This window comes from Coenobita brevimanus, chromosome 43, assembly GCF_032717465.1.
Source record: "Coenobita brevimanus isolate Jiangsu-jjx chromosome 43, ASM3271746v2, whole genome shotgun sequence".
Taxonomy (NCBI): Eukaryota; Metazoa; Arthropoda; class Malacostraca; order Decapoda; family Coenobitidae; genus Coenobita; species Coenobita brevimanus.
Genome location: NC_136996.1, coordinates 27,190,658 through 27,206,057, shown reverse-complemented (window position 1 = coordinate 27,206,057; position 15,400 = coordinate 27,190,658). Strand labels below are relative to the sequence as shown.

Here is a 15,400-nt window from a genome sequence, read left to right as displayed (position 1 = left end):
GTATTCGCTCAGACTATATGTGTGTCTCTCTGTACATCGATATTTTTACTTGGCCTTTTTGGGGGATACTGTAGAAGGTGGGGTGGGGGTGGGGGGACGCAGGGCAATTCCAGCAAGGGCGAGTGCAGCTGGTCGAGAATCCTAGCCAGAAACACGGGAAAAACAGCCTAAAGAGTAATGCTGTAGCGACCGAGGCTTGGGTAATGTGTGGGAGGGGGAATGGCTCTGTAGTGGGGGCGTGTGGCAGTACTGGAGTGCAATGAGTGGCAGACGTGGTGTAATAGTGGTAATATTAGTGAATTTGTGTAATATTAAAAAGGAGCTAAATGATACATGAAATAGATTCGTTACTACCACCGGACGATTTTGAACAGCTTAGGGACGATTTTTCGAGCGTGGGGGGGGGATTGATATAGCTCTCATTGATACCTAGAGAGAGAGAGAGAGAGGTGCGAAGAACAGATAATAAGGGTACTAACAAAAGACTGAATGAAAAGGGTGTAAATGCTTGTGAGAGAGAGAGAGAGAGAGAGAGAGAGAGAGAGAGAGAGAGAGAGAGAGAGAGAGAGAGAGTCCAGTGGCATAACGCAGGAGCCGCCTCGTATTCCAGTCCACCTTAAATCCACTCTCACGTCCGCCATAATTTTACCAGAGTCCACTGCTGCTGGGTGGGAGGGTTTAGGGGGTGGGGAATGGACCTTCGTGGGTGTGGGAGGGTGGGGAATGGACTTTCTTGGGGGTGGGCCTTTTTTTTTTTTTTTATTGAAACCAATGGACACTTATTTACCGCAAGAACACCCCGCGGCAGTGAAAGGGTTAATGGTGATTGAGGTAAAGGTGAGGTAGATAATTAGCCGGAAGAGCAGAGGTATGCCAGGAGCGTAATTTTAGTGTTTATTGGACTGTGAGGTGAGGGAATAAGTAATTGGTGTGTGTGTGTGTGTTTTAGACAGGTAGACAGAAAATTATTAGACCAAGAGAGAGAGAGAGAGAGAGATTGTTTGTGTGTGTGTGTGTGTGTGTGTGTGTGTGTGTTTTAGACAGGTAGACAGAAAGTTGTTAGACCGAGAGAGAGAGAGATTGTGTGTGTGTGTGTGTGTGTGGACATTAAGTGAAACATATGGCTTGGGTATATTCGCTTTAATCTCTATTTGAATGTGAGATGCTTAAGTAAATAGGGTAATAGAGATCTGTGTGTGTGTGTGTGTGTGTGTGTGTGTGTGTGTGTGTTAGAGAGAGAGAGAGAGAGAGAGAGAGAGAGAGAGAGAGAGGGTAAGGAGGAGAATACATAAAGGGGACAGAAGAGAGGACGTCAAGGAGGAAGGGTGGGTGAGTCTAAGAGCGAGAACCACCTAATATGGATGAGATGGGAGATGAGGAGAGGATGATGCGGATGATAGGACGAAAGTCAAGGGTGGAGAGGAGGAAGTGGAGAGAGTGTAGTGGAGAGAGGCGAAAGTGGAGAGAGTGTACTGGAGAGAGGCGAAAGTGGAGAGAGTGTAGTGGAGAGAGGCGAAAGTGGAGAGGAGGAAGTGACGAAGATGTGATGATGAAGTGGAGAGATTGAAGTGAATGGAAAAATGAAAAGGGAGATGAAGATTAAGTGGTGGGTGGAGGAAAGAAAGTGGAGGAGAAAGAAAATTTGAGGGGAAAATAAAGGGTAACTGAAATGGAAGGTAAATAATAAAGGACAGTCGAGGAAAATAGTGACTTTAATCCCTTCAGACCGATGCCTATTCTTTATTTCATTCATTCTACCTCCAGACGATTTTATTCAGCTTAGGGGAGACTTTCAGAACTAGGAGGGTTACCAATAGCCGCCTTCACTGACCCCTTATCTGTTGAACGTCTCCCCTTCGATGAATATGATAGTCTGGAGGATACAAGAAGAGACCATAGCATACGTCACTCGAGTAGGTCATCATCATCATCATTATCACATCATTAGGCTACTCGTATATCTTCATCATCATCATCATCATCCCACGCAAGAGATGAGACGAGGTAGCATCCGTAAACAAGGGTAGAGAAGGCACATGAATAGAAGAACCACCATCAAAATCCTTACTGATATGAACCAAACTTTTTCACATCAGTAAGGCCTTTTGACGTAGGGTAGTTTCATTGAATCTCTGGAAATTGCAAGAATGAAATAAGTGAGACGTTCTAGAGGCGTCAGTTCTTCGGGTTATGGTCACCACCCAGCGTTGAAAATGGTTAAGAAATTATTCGGCATTGTGTGGAGTCATTTGAAGGTGGCACTGCATCGATTGAGTGAATGGTGAGCGCCTCCACCCACCACAGCTAGAATTTCGCGTTTCAGAAACTGGGAGAGAGAGAGAGAGAGAGAGAGAGAGAGAGAGAGGAGGGGGGGAAGAGAAACCAATAAAATAACGCCTGATTATACGCTTGTTTCGTCTACGTGGTTAATGATGGTGACAGGTGTTAGGGGAGTGATGGAACAGGTGAGGTGGCGGTAGTGGTGGTGGTGGTGGTAGTATTGGTTGTGATGGTGATAGTGGTAGTAGTGAGAGTGGTCATGATGGTGGTAGTAGTGGGGACTGTGGTGGTAGTGGGAGTGGTGATGGTTATAGTGATAGTGATGATTATGGTTGTGTTGGTAGTGGTGATTGTGGTGGTCATAGTGGTGTGGGAATGAGGCGGGGGATGATGTAAAGCCGGGGAGCGATGATGGAGAGGGAGAGGGAGAGGGAGATGTGATGGAGGTGAGAGAGGGAGGAATGATGTATAATAGAGGGAGATAGCTGATAGACGAGAGAGAGAGAGAGAGAGAGAGAGAGAGAGAGAGAGAGAGAGAGAGAGAGAGAGAGAGAGAGAGAGGAAGGCTAAACAAGATGAAATACAAGCAGATAATAAGAAATTGGTAGACAGGTAAGCAGAAGGGTTTTAAGAGAGAGAGAGAGAGAGAGAGAGAAGGGGGGAAACGAAACGAAACGAAACGAGAAGCCGAACGAAGAAGCGCCCCCATCTCCAGCAGGCAGGGAACCCTTTCCCCTCCTCTCCTTGCCTAATACGGACCGACTGACCGCGAAGGAGAAGCAGAAGAAGAGGGACCACGAGAGATATGGGACCTGATCCTCATGCCATCCTCATCCCTGACCCCTCTCACATAAGCCTAAAACTAAATAAATAAATAAAATAAGAGTCTGTACAATTGCGGTCAAAAGTTAGGGCTATTATACCGTCTCGAAATAGTCTCGAATCAGTGTCGAATCCTAATGAGACCTTAGTAATAAAAAGGTGTAAGTAAATTTGTTAAAGTATCTCCTTATCTTTTCGGAATCCCACGGCTCTCAGATGAACTTCAAGCCTAAAAAAACAGTTGGTGTGGTTGCGGTCGGTAGCGGGTTCCCTTATACCGATGTTGTTATACCGGGTTCATTTGCGCGTGAACCCTGTGGACGGCTGGCTGAATTAGAACCTCCTTATAGAGTTCACCATCCCTTGTAGAAAATAGGGGCGTTTGTATAGCCAGGTGGAGGAGCCGCGTGGTTATTTCAGTGCCACCACGTGAAGGCAACCCTCTCAGGCAAGCAAATAGCAAGTATATAATGAAAACGCCTTTGTACCGAAGGGGATAAACTCGGGATTGTGCAGTTGCGGTAAATAGTTCCTGTACTGTTACGGCGTTACTCTTTTATTACCCCCATCAGGAGCGTAGTGGCCCGGGGCTAGGAAAAATGAATAAATAAATAAACGAATGAATAAATAAATGAATAAATAAATAAATAAATAAATAAATAACTGGACTGGAATTTTGCTTCTTTTTGGAATTCCAGATGTGTAGAAGATTCTTTTTTTTTTCCTTTTATTGCTGTTTTTACGTATTCAGTTCGTCTATCGGTACAGATCTGTTCTTTTATGGCACCGTAGTAGTCTCTCTCTCTCTCTCTCTCTCTCTCTCTCTCTCTCTCTCTCTCTCAAGCCGTTTTAACCCCATCAACATCATCAGTCCTTTAAGTCAACGCGATTCGATTCTCCTAAGTCGTTTTAGAGGATCGGAACCCAAGCCAGTGGGATCGAAGCTCTTTGTTTAGGCAGGATATTAATAGGATTTTGGTCCTTGTAGATAGGGAGAGTCGGGTGAAGAGTGATGCTGGTGATTTGATTAAGGAAGATCAGGGTAGGGGAGGAAGGGTGATGAATTAAGGAAGGAAGGAAGGTGGAGGGAGATGGGGAGAGAGGACGGATGGAAGAAAGAGTAGTAGGAAATGGGAAGAAAAGAAGGAGGGAAGGAAGAAGGATCAGGTAAGGGAAGTTAGTGTGATGAACTAGGAAGGATGAAAAGAAGAAAAAAATGAAGGAAGGAAGGAATGAATGAAGGAAAGAGTTTCAGGTGAAAAGGAAATGAAAATGTGACGAATTGAGGAAGGAAGGAAGGAAAGGGCGCAGGGAGGAAGGGAAAGAAAGAAGGAAGGAATGGGAGAAAAATGAATGAATGAAGAAAGGAAGGAAGAAAAGAATGAAGGAAAAAGGAAGGAAGATGATGGGGCTGCGGGAGGAAAGGAAGGAAAGAAGGAAGAATAGAAGGATGAGAGACGGGGTGGAGAGAAGAGGGAGAGAAAAGAGGAGGGGATGGAAAGAGGGAGGTAAGAGAGAAGATGGAGGAGAGGAAGGGAGGGAAAGTGGAGATGTGGAGGGAGTAAACGAGGAGGGAAGAGTTAACAGAGTGGAGGGAATGAGGTTAAAGGAAGGAAGGAAGGAAGGAGATTGAGTGAAGGAAGGAGGGTGGGAGGGAAGACGGGGGGAGACGGAGAGAGGGAAAGGGAGGGGAAGGAAAGAGAAACGGCAAGGGAAGAAAATGATTGGAAGAGGAATAAATGAAGGGAAGAAAGGAGGAAACAAGTGTCAGAGAAGAAATTAAAAAGAGAGAGAGAGGGGAGGGGAGTCCGGAAGTGGGAGAGAATTAGAGACAGAATGAGAGGAAACAGGAAACGAGAGAAAAACAGAAAGGACGGTCCAGAGAGAGAGAGAGAGCACCCATATGACAGACCCATGGCTCACTCTTCTTCCTCTTTAATTGTAGCCCTCTTGATTTATCGTGCGAACTTCCTGCCTACGGAGCACAAGAACACGGGAGGTGGAGAATGACAACGCGGCGAAAGACAAAGAGGATTTTGATGAAAAAAAATAGAAAGGCAAAAAAATAGAAGCGATGGCAGGAAGTTTTGTTGCTCTCTTTTTTTTTTCTTTCCTTCTATCCTTCCTTCCTTCCTTTCTTTCTTTCTTTCTGTCTTCCTTCCTTCCTTCCTTTCTTTCTTTCTTTCTTTCTGCCTTCCTTCCTTCCTTCCTTCCTTCCTTCCTTTCTTTCTTTCTTTGTACTTTCGATTCCGGGCATAGGCTGGATACTCCTTTCCCAAATGATTAGCTTTCTCTCTCTCTCTCTCTCTCTCTCTCTCTCTGTTCCTTGCCCCAGTGTAAACATCCATTGAGTGCTTTGGAAATAAACATAATTCACATAGGTAATAATCCCAAGACTAAGGCAAGATGTGGTCAAGGAGGAATGAGTAGAATCTTAAAAGTCATTATATCTTAGTGTTACCGTCAAAGGCATAATGGAGGGTACTTAAAGACGATTACTGTTGGTTTCTTTTAGGTATTATTTCCGAGGTTGGGTCTTCTTAAATCGGGTTCAGAGGGTAGGGTGATTTAAAGTGGGGATTGTGTTAGTTTCTTCTGATCTAAATATCTCTACTTTTGTTGTGTATCTGTCACTGGTTTCCATAACTCTCTTCTTGCATACTTCGTCCATTATGGTGGGTGCAGCGTTCGTTTGGCAGCGTACTCTCACTCCTTTTCTATCCAGCCCACCAATACAAGAGTTAACCGCTACTCTTAGTCTTTCCTTAATGCAAAGGTCAGCCCTAGAACAGTCCTCCTTTGTCTGTATATTCCTCTGCCTATGACCTCCAGCCTTTTTTAACGCAGTGTGTCTAGGCATCTCGAAGTGAACAGACCGTGGATTTTTCGCTCTTTTGGTTACTTTTGTGGGAAGAACATTTTTTTTTTTTTTCGGGCTTCCAGTACCGGTATGTCATTCTTTTTCCTTGACCCCCCCCCCAAAAAAAAAAAGTGTTTCACAGGCAGCGTCCCTTTAAAAGAAAAAAATTGAGGGTACATTAAAGTGAATCCTGTTGCTCCTTTATAGCCATTGTGTTTCTCGGGTAGTGGCCCATAAAAAATAATTGAGGGTACTTCAAATGGATCTTTTAGAGTACTTTGAAGGGATTTTTTTTAGAGTACTTTGAAGGGATTTTTTTAGGGTACTTTGAAGGGATTTACTTGGTCCCTCATTATCATTTGTACTCCCAGCAGACGCCCTGACCGGAGTCCCCTTGAGCAGTGTCCCTCCTAAACGACAGCCCCTTCTGAAGATTCTTGAGTCCCCCCATAGTGTTGAGTTATATAATAATATGGCCTTCACTCGCCCCTGCCTCTCCCCTCCTCTCGTCTCTTATCCTTTCCCCTCTCCTCTCTCCTCTCCTCTCCTTTCCTCGCCTCTTCTGTCTCATCGCCTCTCCTCTCCTTTCCTCTCGTCTCTAGTTGTTCCCTCCACCCACCTCTTTTTGCTCTCCCCTTTCTTTCCCCCCTTTCCCCACTCTGTATCCCCCTTTCTTTCAGCTTGTCCCCACTTTCTCACTGTCCTCATACTCTTCTCTTTCCTCACTATCCCACTCCTCTCTTTTCTCCTCATTGCCCTCCTCTTCTCCTCCCCTACTCTCTCATCACTCTTCCCCTCCTCTCGTCTCCTCTCCTCTCACTGCCCTCCTCCTCTTTTTTCTCGTTATCCCCTTCTCTCCTCTCCATTCACCTCACAATTCTCTTATCCTTTCTCCGTCCTAGCTAGAGTCTCCTTAAGTGGTGGCCCCCTTCAGAGGAGTCTTGACCCCCCCCCTCTTCATTCTGATCACTTATGCTGTGTGCTCTCTCTCACTGTGTCATCCTCTCCTCTCCTCTCTTCTCCCTCGTGGTCCTCTACCCCCTCTCTCTCTTCTCAATTTTATTTCTTCTCTCTCCTCTCTCCTGTGTCCTCCATCGCTTCTCTACTCCCTCTTCACTGTCTCTTTCCTTCACATATTCACCTCATTGTCCTCTCTTCCTGCTCTCTCCAGTCACCTCCCTTCTCTCGTCACTGTCTCCCCTCTCCCTCTAGATTTCTTCATGTCTCCCCTATCTGTCCTCAGTGTCCCCTCTTTTGCTTCTCTGTATCTCGTCCCTTTCTGATCTCTCCCCTCACCTCACTATCCCCTCACCATTTATTAAGTTCATATTGTAAGTTCCCCTTCTCCTCAGATCACCGCTTCCCCATGCTGTCCTTTCTTTCCACCCCTCCTCTTCTTTGTATTCCTCCTCCTCCTCTCTCCTTTTCCTCAGCCCCCTTCTTTCACCACACCTATCCCCTTCTCTCCCCTGCTGTCTCCATTGTCCCCTCGCCCTCTACCCTCGTTTTCCCCCATCTCCTCCTTTCCTTCTTCATATTTTCCACTTTCCCTTCCACTCCTCATTTTCCCTTTTCTACTTCTCACTCGACCCCCAGTTATTATCACTTCCCCCAGCCCTCCCTCTGCTTCCTTCCTCCCATCTATCCACTTAATCTCCCTCCCCTTTTGATGTCCACCCTTCTCCTCATAGGCCCCCCTCTCTTTCCCCTCACTTTCCTTCTCTCTCCTCACTTTTCTCTCACCCTATCCTCAGTCCCCCGCCCCAAGTCTCCCTCCCTTCACTGTCCCCTCACCTTTACATAGCCCCCCCTCTTTTCATAGTCCCCCACTCTTTCTCCTCACTTTCCCCGCCTCGCCGCCCCCTCCTCCCATGCCCCCTCCTTCCTTCCATGCCCCCCCTCCCCCTCCCCTTCAAGTGTCCACGGTCCCCCTTATGGTTGAGAATGGCCCTGTAAGTCCGCCTTTGTTGTGCTGCGGGTGGTAATGGTAGGGCTAACACACACACACACACACACACACACACACACACACACACACACACACACACACACACACACACACACACACACACACACACACACACACACACACACACACACACACACACACACACACACACACACACACACACACAACGTTTGTGCCAATAAATGTGTAGTGCAGTAGCGTGTACGTGTTTAGTGTGTCCCTGCTTTGTTGTCCTGTGTGTGTGTGTGTGTGTGTGTGTGTGTGTGTGTGTGTGTGTGTGCTTGCTTTGTCACAGGTATGTGTGCCTGTGCATACTGATAAATGGGATGTTTTAGTATCCGTGTGTGTGTGTGTGTGTGTGTGTGTGTGTGTGTGTGTGTGTGTGTGTGTGTGTGTGTGTGTGTTTACTTATTGATGAAGACGTATGAGTGTCAGAGGGCAGGACAAGAGGGTGGCTAAGAGATGGATGGCTGACTCTTATGTAAATGCTGGCCAAACACTTAGAGTCGGAACGTGTGAGAGAGTGGGAGAAAGGTGCGTGGGGCGGGGAAGGTACTGTGTAGGGAGAGAGAGAGAGAGAGAGAGAGAGAGAGGGGGGCGAGGGAGGGAGGGGGAGAGAGAGATAGTACAAAATTTTCTTATTTTTGTCTGTCAGTTAACATAATGAGTGAACCAGAGAACAAGAATCGTGCTATGAATTTTGAAAGAATATTAAATTGTGGTTTGAGTATTACTTACACATATATCGTATTACGTACACATATACCGTATTACATACACTCATATCGCGTATGGTAAATGCTTCTTGTGTACCAGCTCCGTGTGATGATGATAATGGTCACTGGGATTCATCTCTCCACAGCAAATTACGTGATAAATGCCCCAGAAGTGTTTAGAATTCCGTATATAAAAACGTTCAAACTAATTTTATGGAAAGCGGGTTTGACCAGTTCATCACGAGGGGAGTCTCCTTAGCTGAACGATAATATGATGTGATAGAAAAAAAGTTTTGCATTAATAAGGACGACGGTAGAGAACGCTAGAAGGATTTGTAAAAAAAGGAAAGAAAACGTGATCTAGAGTGAAACCAGCAGCAGAAAAAAATAACAGCATCCAACAACAACAACAACAATAATGATGATGATGATGATGATACTACGACTACTACTACTACTACTACTACTACTGCTAATAATAATAATAATAATAATAATAATAATAATAATAATAACAATAACGATAATAATAATAATAATAATAATAATAATAATAGTGAGGAAATATACACAAATAAAGATGACAGACTAAAACGTAACAAGAAAATACAACACTGAGAAAGTTGAAAAAAAAAAAAATCATTGACCACTTTACCACCTCGTACAAGGGCTAGAAGGATAAAAAAAAAAAAAACACTAAATTTGCTGTAGTGTCCCCTATACGTGTGAGGGACGCGGTAACCATAGCAACGGGGGTTCCACTAATGCTTTTGGCCTGTCACCTTCCCATGGCACCCACCCACACCTTGGCACCCTGTCTAACACCTAGCCGAGAGAGAGAGAGAGAGAGAGAGAGAGAGAGAGAGAGAGAGAGTGCCAGGTGATATGGCTTGGACAGATAGGATATTTTTACATTGCTGTTGTTGCTTGTTAGTTCCACAGACATGAGAGGGACAGAGACAGAAATGACAGAGACAGGAAACTGGGGGAAAGTTCGGCTGACAGGAGGGGGTGTGCACAGAGAGAGACAAACAGCAAGAGCACCCAATCAGTGACAGGAATGGTTGCAGAGAACAGACAGGGACAGACAGACACACAGATAGCCCAAACACTGCATAGAGGGACGGGGTAGAGCTTCGTTTTCATTTATTTTTTATTTTTTTATTTTTATTTTTTCTCCCCGTTAGAGATTCGTTTTCATTTATTCTTTATTTTTATTTATTTATTTTTCTTGTTACTTCCCATTAGTAAGGAAATCATCTGACGCTCCCTCCGAGAATGGCGATACTTACCGGAAAGAAGATGCTGCTAACATAACCTTAGTATCATTCGAACTTAACCTTGCTTGTGTCTTCCTCAATCCGTCTTTCCCACTTCTTGAGATCTCCAGTCTTTTAACCGTGATGTGTCGAGGTGTCTTTCTCATTCCGTCTTTCCCACCGCCCAAGATCTCCAGTCTTTTAAACATAATGTATCGGAGTGTCTTTCTCATTCTATTTTTCCCACTATTTCAGATCTCCAGTCTTTTAACCATAATGTGTCGAGGTGTCTTTCTCATTTTGTCTTTCCCACTGCTTATGATCTCCAGTCTTCTAAACATGATGTGTTGAAACGTTGCGAAATGAACGGATCCTTAATTTGAATATTATTGCTATTAATATATTTTTAGTGTTTCTGGAGAGGACTTTTTCTTGCTATCTCCCGAGGGTTTTTTCTCGTTATAAATATATATATATATATATATATATATATATATATATATATATATATATATATATATATATATATATATATATATATATATATTCTTTGGAACTAACTTTACCATCATCCAGAGTTAACCATGGCATCCTCTTAAAATGTAAAATAATTCGAATTAAACCTTGGCAGCCTTTGGATCTAACCTGGGTATCCTGCTGAGGGGAAAAAGCAGTGGAAAAACACCCAACCCAAACCTACGTCAAATGAAACAGGAAAAACCACATTCTTGCTGACTCCACCAAACCATTATTCATACCTAACCTTGACAGATTTTTTCTTTTTCTTGAGGGGAATGCCTTGTTCCCTTCCCCTTCCCCTCAGAATAAATAAAAAAAACTATCCAAGATTACCGAAAGATAACTGAATATCAATTAAAAGCGAATGTAGCAGAAAATTTACTGTCTGTGATAACGAAAGGGCGCTTGAAGAAATCCTAACCAGGGGTGGAATGGACGAAAATAGAGTAGCCAAGAATGGTTAAAAATAGGACAGGATAGACAGGAATAAGCATAAAGGGACGGGAATAGAGAGGGAAGGAATGGACGTAAAGTAATCCACTGAGCGTGTGTGTGTGTGTGTGTTTTTTTTTTTGCCTCGACGATTTCATTCAGCCTGGGATAGACTCGTGAAACTGGAGGGGTTTGATATAGCCTTAATAAACCCCTTCAGTAAGAGAGGCCTTTCTTAAGCTGAAAAAAACCGTCTGATAGCAATGAGGGTAAACTGAAAAGGATGTCGCCCGAATGGAAAGGTTTAACGAGAGTGGATAGATATAAAGATGAAAGGATAGGGGTGGATTAGAATGGACAGTAAGAGAGAGAGAGAGAGAGAGAGAGAGAGAGAGAGAGAGAGAGAATACACGGGTATGAGACAGGGACGAGAGGGTCAGAAGGACGCCCAAGAATGTGAAGGGCGACGACTGTACCCTACGTGTCATCACTACAGTGGCCGCTTTATCACACACACACACACACACACACACACACACACACACACACACACACACACACGGGTAGTAATGAGAACCGTCTATACTGAGTTATTTTAGGGTGATGGGGGAACGTAAGTGAAGATTTTTTAAAGATATTCGGATCCTCTAGCTGTTCCATCCTTCCGCAGTGTTAGGGTCAGCAGTCCACCCCTTTTCCACTGGACCACGATCTCAGTCTCCTTCCTCCTCGTGCTTCAGACTCATTCCCCTCCCTCCTCCAATCCCATCTTTCCTTTCTTCCATCCTTCTTCTCTATTCTCTTCCTTCCTTCTCCCCTTCCATCTTCCCTTCTTCCCTTCCTCCCCCACTTCAGTCTCTCCCTCCCTCCCTACCTTCCCTCCTTTCTCTTCCTCTTAACCTTTCTTTCCTGTCTTTACCACTGTCTCCGATTATGACTCTCTCTCTCTCTCTCTCTCTCTCTGGCATCTCGTTTTCATCTCCATCTCTCTCACTCGACTACCTCTCCCTCTTCCCCCTTTTTTCTCATCTTTTTCTCGTCAGCCCCGTCTCTCTCTCTCTCTCTCTCTCTCTCTCTCTCTCTCTCTCTCTCTCTCACTTTTTTTTTTCATTCATAGTTTCAATCTACATTTTTTTTTCACGGTCCTGATCACCTTCGACTTTTTCCCCTCTGATCCCCGGTTTTTTCTCCCCTACACTGTCTCCTTCCCCTCACTTTTTTTCCTGTCTTTTTTTTCTAATTTTCTTCGGGATTTTTCATTATTGTGTCCTCTCTTCCGGTTCTTTCCCTGTGTTTGTTGCGCTCTCTCTCTCTCTCTCTCTCTCTCTCTCTCTCTCTCTCTCTCTCTCTCTCTCTCTCTCGTCACCCTAGTCTTTCTCCCTCGTCCCCTCCCTCTCTTCTCCCCATCCTTCCCATCTCTCTGCTTTCCATCCCCTTCCTTCCTTTCACCCCTCCCTCCCTCCCTCCACGCTCACTTTCTCCTTCCTCCTCTCATCCTTATTCCTCTCTCCATCCCTTTCTTCCGCCTCTTTATTCTTTTGCTGTCATTCCGTTCCATTCGTCTTTCTCATCTCTGTTTTTCTCCTCCGCTTCGCTGTTTCTTTCTCCCCCGTTTTCCCTCCTCCCCTTCCCTCTCGAGTCCTCCCTCCCTCCCTGTCGCCCCACCCTCGTCCCTCCCTCTCTCTCTCACCTCTCTTCTCTCACATCCCCCTTTTTTCCTCCCAGTCCCGCCTCTCTTTCCTTCCCATTTCCTCTCGCGTCCCTTCTCTACTCCCCAATTTGGTGGTAGGTGGTGGCGTCCGTCATCCACTCACCTGATTCGGTGCTGCCTACGTTTTCTTTCCCCTTACCATTCTCTCTCTGTCTGCTCTCCTTTCTTCCTACTTCTCCCTGTCCTTCCTGTCACTTTTTGTTACTAATCTTTTCACTTCAGGTGGTTCCATACAGAGTAACAAGCTTGATGGTTTCCTGTACCCCTGGAAACCGGTTCCATCGCCGGATGGTAACCATATAGCCACATCACGGGGTGCAGTGGAGCCTGCTGTGATGCCACTGTTAACTAGGTGGGGAGACGCAAATTCGGCGTCCATCCAAGAACCAAAGCTTCACTTTGTTCCCTGTGCCTCACTCTGGTGAGGCGCTGTTATCAGCAAGGGATCATCGGTTCACTGCACAGGACAACCCTGCAGGGGCTGTTGCCTTCCTGTAGTTGATGGGTCTGCTTGGCCAAACAGACTGAGGTCGATCAACAACAACAGTAACTCCTCCATTAGGTGCTGGTGAGGGGTGCCTTCGGGTGGTAGCATCGACGTGTTGGGCGACTATTCTGACTTGTTATACAAATGCCCCTCAACTCTTTCCCTGTCCCCTAAAAAGGGGTAGTGGACTGCAGGAGGGCGGCAACTTCAGCCACCAGTCTACAGGGTTCACATTCAGACGAACCTTGGGTTACAACAGCAACAACAACAACAACCACTACAACCACTACTATTGCTACTACCCCAATTTTCTCTCAACACACATCTCTTCTCCCATGTCTTCCCTTTCCCGCCCTCTTTTCAGTCTTTTCTTCTTTCATCTCCTCTCTATCCATCCCTTTCCTCTTTCGCCATCATCCCCATATCTCTCTTACCCAAACCCTCTCCTCAGTCTCCCACCCTCCTCTTCCCTCTCTGTCCCATCCTCTTCCCTCTCTTCCTCATTCCTTTCTCCATCCTTGAGTGGCAGTACCAGACATTGAATCTACTCTTTTTTTTCACTCTTTTTTTTCTCTCTTTCTCTTTTCAAGTTTTTGCGCAGATGCCGGTGTAGCGCTAAATCCCAGCCATAAGCGCTACTTTGCCCTAACAATGGTTCTTTTGTATGCAGATGAAGGTGTCTGTGTCTTGCGCTAACTTCACGCTATGATTTTTGTTTTGTAATGCATACCAGGTTTTCACCCTAAGGTCTTCAGTACGGCTGTTTTTTTTTTTTTTTTATTTATTTAGAACACGGGGGTTTGTTTTAATTTTGGGCTTATCTGTGTTTTTTTCTTTCTCATTTTGTCTTTCCTACTCTTCCTCTCTCTTTCGCCTTTCCTTTATCTCTCACTGTCTCTCGCAATGACAGTGTTATTTCATGCATCACATTACTCATTCTTCTCTGTTTCACTCTCCTCTCACAGTATCATGTTATTCTCTCTCTCTCTCTCTCTCTCTCTCACTGGTGTAACACAAGAGTATCGTCAGTATCCCCGCCTGGCTAGCAACGGCGGCAGTAGTCTGGCTCTCAACATGGCAAAAACTCGACCTCTGCAAACCCCCCCCCCCTCTCTCTCTCTCTCTCTCTCTGCGCAGCGTAATCCTCTTCACACTCTCTCATTGCCTCAATTTTCCTCTTTCTTCCTCTCATCCCCCCTCCCGGCACCCTCTCACGCTCCGCCAAATCTGATCAGTCTACGCCTCACATCTCCAAGTTCTTTGCATCAAACTCTCGTCTTTTTAACTGCTTTATTCTCTTTATTCATTTATCTTATTTTTTAGAGGAATGAGTTCATATCATTTTTATTATATTTTCATTATTATCTTTATTTCTTTCTCCCTTTCAGTGTTTTTTTTTCTTTCTCCCTCCCTGTTTTATTCTTTGTTATACGTTTTTCTGCTTGTTTTCATTTTTGTTTGCTTTATATATTTTACGTTTCCTTTGGTCTTGTCAGCAGGATTTGTGTTTTTGCTGGTCTTCTCATCTCCCTTTTCTTTTTGTCTTTGTCTGTGCTGTGTTGTCTTTGGTGCTTGTTATGCCTCTTTTTTTTCTCTCTATATTACTCCTGTTTTGTCTTTGCACCTATGTTTTCTTTGTGTGTGTGTGTGTGTGTGTGTGTGTGTGTGTGTGTGTGTGTGTGTGTGCCGTCAATATTTTCCGTGTATTTTTTCCCTCGTATCCATGCCTCAGTTTATTTTTCATCTTCCTGCAGTTTTTCATTTGTATTCATCCCGAATGTCCTTTTTCTTCCTAATATTGTTTCGTTTTAGCCTTGTCTCTTGTTCCTTTCCTCCGTCTTCCTTTTTCTTCCTTTGTCATTTCTTCTTAATCTAATTTTTTTCGTTTCTTTCATTTCTCACTTTTTTTGTCAGTCTCTCCTTCCTTTCCTTCCTCTCATCTTCTCCTGTACATCATTTATCTTTTTCTTGTAATCCTGTTCTTGTAAAATTTTCTTTCTTTGTTGCATCTCTCTCTCTCTCTCTCTCTCTCTCTCTCTCTCTCTCTCTCTCTCTCTCTCTCTCTCTCTCTCTCTCATCCGTAATCCCCCCATCTCCCCACTCCCACACATCTCTTCCTTCTGTCTCCTTTTTCCTCCCCACTTCTCCCATTCTCTCCCCTCCTAGACGCTCCCATCCCTCCCTAGACGCCCATTCTGCCTCCCGACCTCCTCCCGACCTCTCCCGACAGCTCCCAGGACCATAGTCGGGTCGGATCGGAAGGAAAGAGAAAGGGGATGCCGACACAAATGCTGGGGGATTCATGCTTGTTTACGAGAGAGAGAGAGAGAGAGAGAGAGAGAGAG

The 15,400-nt window shown here is 44.9% G+C and overlaps 1 protein-coding gene across 2 annotated transcripts in view; it reads left to right on the top strand.

The window, feature by feature from the left end:
• The window catches only part of pico (ras-associated and pleckstrin homology domains-containing protein pico), a 735,402-nt gene that overhangs the window by 167,660 nt on the left and 552,342 nt on the right, over nt 1-15,400 (top strand). The gene's annotated exons all lie outside the window — the stretch shown is intronic.